The sequence below is a fragment of the Lactuca serriola genome, chromosome 4, assembly GCF_051521515.1.
Source record: "Lactuca serriola cultivar US96UC23 chromosome 4, Lser_US96UC23_V15, whole genome shotgun sequence".
Classification (NCBI taxonomy): domain Eukaryota; kingdom Viridiplantae; phylum Streptophyta; class Magnoliopsida; order Asterales; family Asteraceae; genus Lactuca; species Lactuca serriola.
Window position 1 is genome coordinate 298,721,502 of NC_136411.1, and position 6,754 is coordinate 298,728,255.

A 6,754-nucleotide genomic window follows, 5' to 3' on the forward strand; every position below is an offset into this window, starting at 1 on the left:
TTTTCAAGGCCTGGTGTTGTGTGGAACGTGCATGTGTTTTTGGAAATAGAAATTTGTATATACGTTAAGGATTATAATTCACAAAAGAATAGTTAAGATCCCATATTATTAGTTCCATATATTAATTATATATCAATACAATAATTAAATGAATTAAATGAATTCATGGGTATAATAGTCCATATTAATAGTCCATATATTACATATTAAGTGGATTAAATGAATTAAATGAATTAAATGAATTCATGGGTATAATAGTCCATATATTACATATTAAGTGGATACCTCAGAAAGAACTAGGGAAGAATCGCCCCGCGTTGCGGGGGTTGAAGGGTATTTTATAGCCTCCCAATTCCTTGTATATTCAAAAGAAATATATATCCAACTTTTCAATATTTGATGCATGTCCGGAACATAATGCCTTTGTAGGAATAGGTTGCTATTATAATTAACTCAAAATAAGTAAACTGCTATTCCATGTATCTACATTCAAAACACACCAACCACTTAATAAACATAAACAACCTTCGGATCACTGTAGATTGCATATATGAAACAAGATATTTTTTTTTGTTTGAATGGCTTTGGCTTTGGATGCATTCATCATGGAGAAAGTATACAAATCGAACACCAATTGAACCATTTTTCTCCTCTATGGTTGTTCTTTGGGAACCTAATAACAAAAAAGCTTATGTTACTGGCATAGTATCTCATAAAAGCTACAAATCATTCATATGGTAAATACAATAAACAACAACATATTTGTATTTTTATGTCTAATATAACATCATACTTTGTATTATAAAAAATACATTGCTAAATTAAAAAAAATGAAAGTAATTATTACGAGTTTTAAAATAACTGGAATGGTTATAAATAGAATTTTTATAACAAAATTAACATACCAATGTATTGTTTTTGTTATCTGTTTAAATGAATCACATTGTGAAAAACAAAAAAAAAAACCAATAAAAATGACCAAATTGGACAAAAAGGGTAAAATGGTCATTTTTACAAAAAAAAAACCTAAGAAAAATTAAACTTTCTGTTTTAAAAGTTTCATATCAGTATTTTTTGTCAACTTAAGCATGCCAAATTATGAAACAACTTTTTTTTGGTAAGAATAACAAACTTGACCAAAATGGTCAAAATGGTCATTTTAAATAAAAAAAGAAGAATGAACACTATAATTTTAGAAAAATACTATTGCTAAGCATTTAATATAAGAAACTTAAGAAAACTAATCCAAGAATGCAAAGTCATACACAAAACAACCACAATTTAAAAATACACGCGCATCATTTATAAACTATTACTTTAAATTGTTTCTTTTGAGATCGTGAAACAATATCCTAAAATCATAAAATTGTGACTAAATAACTTATCTCCCCTGAAATGGTGAAAGAAAATACCAAAATTAGGAAAAAATTATTCTTTTTTTTTTTTATCAAAAAATACTTTGTTTGACAAAAAAAGTCAAACATACAAATTTAGACAATAGGTGTACCTTTAATTTTTGTATATTGTTCGATTACATTGTCAACTATATCACTAAAATTAGGGATAAAGAATCAAATTTCATGATTATATAAGACATAGATGATGAGGTGTAACCACATACCTTCAAACAAAAAGGTGCAAGTGTTGCCATATCCATGAACAAAACACACACCAACTTTGATTCTGACTCCATGCTTTGGTAACCAACTTTTACATAAATTTTCTTGACCTTTTAAGTTTGTTTCAAACCAATATAATGCAAAAGAAGATATATATTTACTCAAATCATCTAATTGTTCGCAACTAAAACATATATTTGTCAACCCCAAATGGTAGAATTAAGTTATTTATGAGTGGAGATGAACTTCAGATTTTGAAAGTTGACAATAGTAAGTGTTCAATTTTGATATTCAAATAGATGTGGTTAGTTTGTTTGCTGTCAATTTAGACTCCGATTTTAGACATTTGTAAGATTCTCAGTATTTCTAATCAAACTATTGAGCCAAAAGGGATAAGAAAAAACTTTGATAGCATCATAAAATCCAAGATTAGTTCATATTTTTACTTAAATATTATCAAATGGAGTGGTGCATTCCTAATATATGCTTGGGACTTTTACATAATCAAGATCTTTGAAATTACTTCCAAACAACTCGGCATTTGCTGCTGCCTCCTTTGTATAATCAATCTCCTGAAGAAAAAAAAACGACAACTGTAACTCATGAGAAATTCTTGCATGCATCTTAGAACTTGGTTTTAAAAACCAAAAATGAGTGGATTGATATTCTGGATTAGCTTATGTGTGTTAGGAAAAAACTATATGTTGATAAGCCTTTCTTTAGTATTTCTAGCATTGAAAAGAAATGGCAGATCAAATAATTCAACAATCAGACACAAAAGTTTTAGGGACGTAACACATTCCTTTGTGAGATTCCAATTTGAAGTGGCAAATTTGAGACACAAAAATCATTCACAAGTAAAGATTAACCAGAAATCTTTTCCATTGCAAACATTTGGTAGAAATTCGTGCGAGCAGATAGCAAAAGACAGACAATATGATAATCAGAAAATGAGATTTTTGGCATTGCAAACCATGACAATAACCACAAAATCGAAATAACCAGACATGGTCATATCGACATTTATAGACATATATGATAACCAAAAAACATAAATTCATTACCTAATCGGAGAGATGGCGGTGGTGGAGATTGGACATCGGAAGCTGAGTCGACAATGATGGCAACGGTGTTTGGAGTACTAGCGGTGGAGTTCGGAGGGCTGGCAGCGGTGGCTAGAGAGCAGAAGATGTGGGAGGAGAAGAAATTGTGATGAAGGCGTCTGCTGTGATCGGAGAGCTAAGAGCTGGTCAATTTCTTGAATTCGTTGTTGCACTTTGGTCACCGCCCCTTTTTCCTTCTCCACACATGAATAATCGATTGAAATTTGCAGAATAAGGTGGGCTGACTTGAATTGATAAATGTTGTTTTCAGTTAGTAGAGAAGACCCGATTATAAAATTGATGTGTTATCTCTGTTAACATTGGCAAAGTCGACATAGATAAACCCTAAAAAATGAGTAAGCCAAATGTAGTAAATCAAGAGACATAAAAACAGCCAGATATGCCAGATCAACTTCGACCACAACATACCTAATGAAGAAAGCAGAAGCAATCCCAAAAGATCATTTTGGTGATGTTCACAGACAATATCGATAATTCTGGTAGCTTTTTTTCAATCAGAAGTTCGCATGAAAAACAAGAAACAAAAGGTGGAAGATACACTTGAAATAACCTCCTGTATTGCATTACTGATTGTTGAAGAAGAAGACTGTTCATCGACATAGTGGTGGTGGTTGTGACGGTGTGATTGTGAAGGGAGCAATACACGTGGTAATTGGAGATGGAAGCGAGACCCCAAATGAAAGTGGTGGGAAGCGAGGAGAAACACGTATATGTTGTGTTAGATTCTTTTTAAATTTCACATCTCTATCTGGTGACAATCACTTGCCAAACTAATATATAAGGGTAACCAACTTTCGATTTGTTCACATTTAGTCACTAATTTTTTTTTCGTTATCTATTGTGTACAGTTTCAATAGTTCAGTGACAAATAGATAATGAAAAAAAGTTTAGTGACTAAATATGAACAAAGTCGAAAGTTCGTTTCCCTCTAAAAAAGTCAATGACTAAATGTGAACAAATTTCATCTTGTATTATGTTTTAGCAAATTATTTATTTTTGTTAAATTCTATCAACATTTGTTGATGAAGAAATGTACGAAAAAATAAAACTGAAAAAAAAAACAATGGTTTTATATTTTCTAAAATAAAAAATCAAAATTTCCAATCCGGTTTTGGTTTTACAAAACAACTAATCATTCTCACTCATGTGAATTATGATCATTAGTTTGACATGTGGAATTAAAGAACACACAAAGAACACGGTGATTTGGGTGTTTAATAGATGCATTTGATTATGAAATGTGTTTACAAAAAAGGATCTAGATCTAAATATATATAATTAACACACACTAACACTCTCAATGTTACATCTCTGGAGCACACCTCTACATGTGGTATGAACCCACCTTATATAGAGGTCTTTACATCTTTCTCTCTCTCTCTCTCTCTCTCTCTCTCTATATATATATATATATATATATATATATATATATATATATATATATATATCATGTCACAAGTCTACTTTACCACATGCAAGTGAGTCTACAAAAGTCAAACCATTTAGAAAGTCATACATGGATAACATTTTAGCCAACATTTTCCCCCTCAAACTTATGAATGGATGACCCGCTTCAAATCTTCCAAACTCGAGCAACTTCACGAATCGAGCCTCAAACGTGACACATGTAGAGATGAACATCAAATCTTCAATTCTTCCATGACTTTTCAATCTGGGTTATAGAATGTGAGAACATACAAACCGAGCATCAAAAGGTAATTAGGAGTTTCTCATTCTCCAAAAAATTACCCAAAATTTGAGCATTTATGCACACTTCAAAAATCTTTAATAAGTCCAAACCCATCATGAACCAAAATCACTTCCGAATCTCCAATCGAATCATTTCATAAACTTCAAATACTCTGAGGTCACTTCGGTCTTCAAGTTAGCATAATATGAAAAATTCAACTTTCGAATTTCGATATCTAAATCTCTCCTTTTTATAATCGAAAAATGATTATAAACTTTTTTCATCAACAAATCTTGCTAGAATTTAACAAAAATAAATAATTTGCTAAAACATAATAAAAGAGTTGTTCATATTTAGTCATTGAATTTTTTTAGAGAGAAACGAACTTTCGATTTTGTTCATATTTAGTCACTAAACTTTTTTTTATTATCTATTTGCCACCGAACTATTGAAATTGTAAACATTTTACCTTTATGACCGGCAACAGCTTGATTTTCGGTCACCATTGTTGATTTTCGGCAACCATAGGTACCTTTCTCCTTTAATTTCGAGATTATTTACAAAAAATTGTGTATTTGTGCCTATTATGTGAAATTACTCATATTTGTGTATATGTGTATTTGTATGAAATGTATATTTGATGTTTTTGTAACATCCCCAATTTCCGAGTCCAAAAATTTCAATTTTAGTATAATGATTTAGAAAACATTTGTCATAAATCATCACTGTGTCATATCATTTCATAAAACTGTAATCACTTGTCTGAAAATCATATAATAAAAGTAGTAACAATGTTAGAGTACAATCCCAAGAAATCTCATAAGGCGGAATCCCATGTGTGTATGATGTGCAGCTACCACGTCGGCTCCTTCCCCTTCACTAAAGAGGCACCTGAAACAAAACTAAAAACGGTAAGCACGGAGCTTAGTGAGTCCCCCCCCCCAATCTTACCACATACCATACAATCATATAGCATGCATACTGTCGGACAATTACGGGGTGCCCGACCTACCCGGTACGACGATTCTGGGGCGCCGACCTACCCGGTACGGCCATTCTGGGGTTCCGATCTACCCGAGTAAAGCCATTATGGGGTGCTGACCTACCCATGCCGAGCCATTCTGGAGCGCTGACCTACCCTTCGGTCCTACAACCGAACCACGGGTACTATTCCACCCCCTACTACTTCTATCACATATATCATAACATAAACATATTATTAGGCATATATGGGGTGTCTGAACTACCCTTCGGTCCTATCAACCAAACTTGGGGACTATTCCCCTCCTACTACCACTATCACATATAACATATAATGCCAGCATATAAGCATATCATAACATACTGTCAGACATATCTGGGGTGTCCGACCTACCCTTCGGTCCTAACAACCGAACTCTACTAATATCACACATAACATATCATGCCAGCAAACCTAGATGAATATCACAAAAACAATCATCTAACATACGACTCTTACTGGTGGGTCGGTATTGTGGCCGTAGACCCACTGCTACCGGAAGGTAGCTCACCTTGTAAGGCTGACTGCTGAAAAGCTGATCGACAGATGTCTGACTACTGCTCCTGTGATCCTTCAGCTATAAATCCATAAAACACTGAATCAGACACTGATAACTACTCTTAGGATAAAATGACTATTTTACCCCTGACTAAGTCAAAGTCAAATTCAACTTCCAGTTGACCCGAATCGCCGAGTTAGGCCGCCAACTCGTCGAGTCCCTATCCTTTCATCTGTCCTTCTACATGCCTCTACTCGTCGAGTTTTGCAACGACTCGACGGGTTCTCCTTCTAAAACAACCCCGAATGAACCTTCATCCGACTCGCCGAGTTGTATGAACAAGTCGTCGAGTTCATCTCCATCCTATGAACAAGTCCTGCCCTTGACTCGCAGAGTCGTATGAACAACTCTTCGCGTTCATCTTTGAAAGTTGGGAGAATGCCATGGACTCGCCGAGTATGTTCATACATTTGTCAATTCCTATGATTACCAGGTCTATGGCTAAGTCCAATGCGTTGGGTCACTCCCCCGGACTCCTCTAAGACCATTCTAACACTCACTGGGTTCCTTCGAACCATAACAAAAAAGGGAAGTCAAGCCATGGACTCGCCGAGTCCCAAGTATGACTCGCCGAGTCGGGAATGACCATGTCTCATTTCTCGATTTCTGATGTACAACACTTGACTAAAAGATAGATCTAAGATTCTAAGATCGATCTAGCATGTAAAGTTATAAACTTTACGTGCATGTATGGGACTATGAGCTCAAATGGCCTTAAATGGGACTCTTAAGATGCATGGG

At 34.2% G+C, this 6,754-nt stretch overlaps 1 long non-coding RNA gene across 1 annotated transcript; it reads right to left on the reverse strand.

Moving 5' to 3' along the window:
- Positions 1-449: 449 nt before the first annotated feature.
- LOC145097187 (uncharacterized) lies at positions 450-3,471 on the reverse strand. The gene is made up of 4 exons (XR_013704268.1): positions 3,152-3,471; positions 2,684-3,067; positions 1,622-2,191; positions 450-673 (listed from the first exon to the last, which is right to left on the reverse strand). It is a non-coding gene; the product is annotated as an uncharacterized LOC145097187 (long non-coding RNA).
- Positions 3,472-6,754: the final 3,283 nt, after the last annotated feature.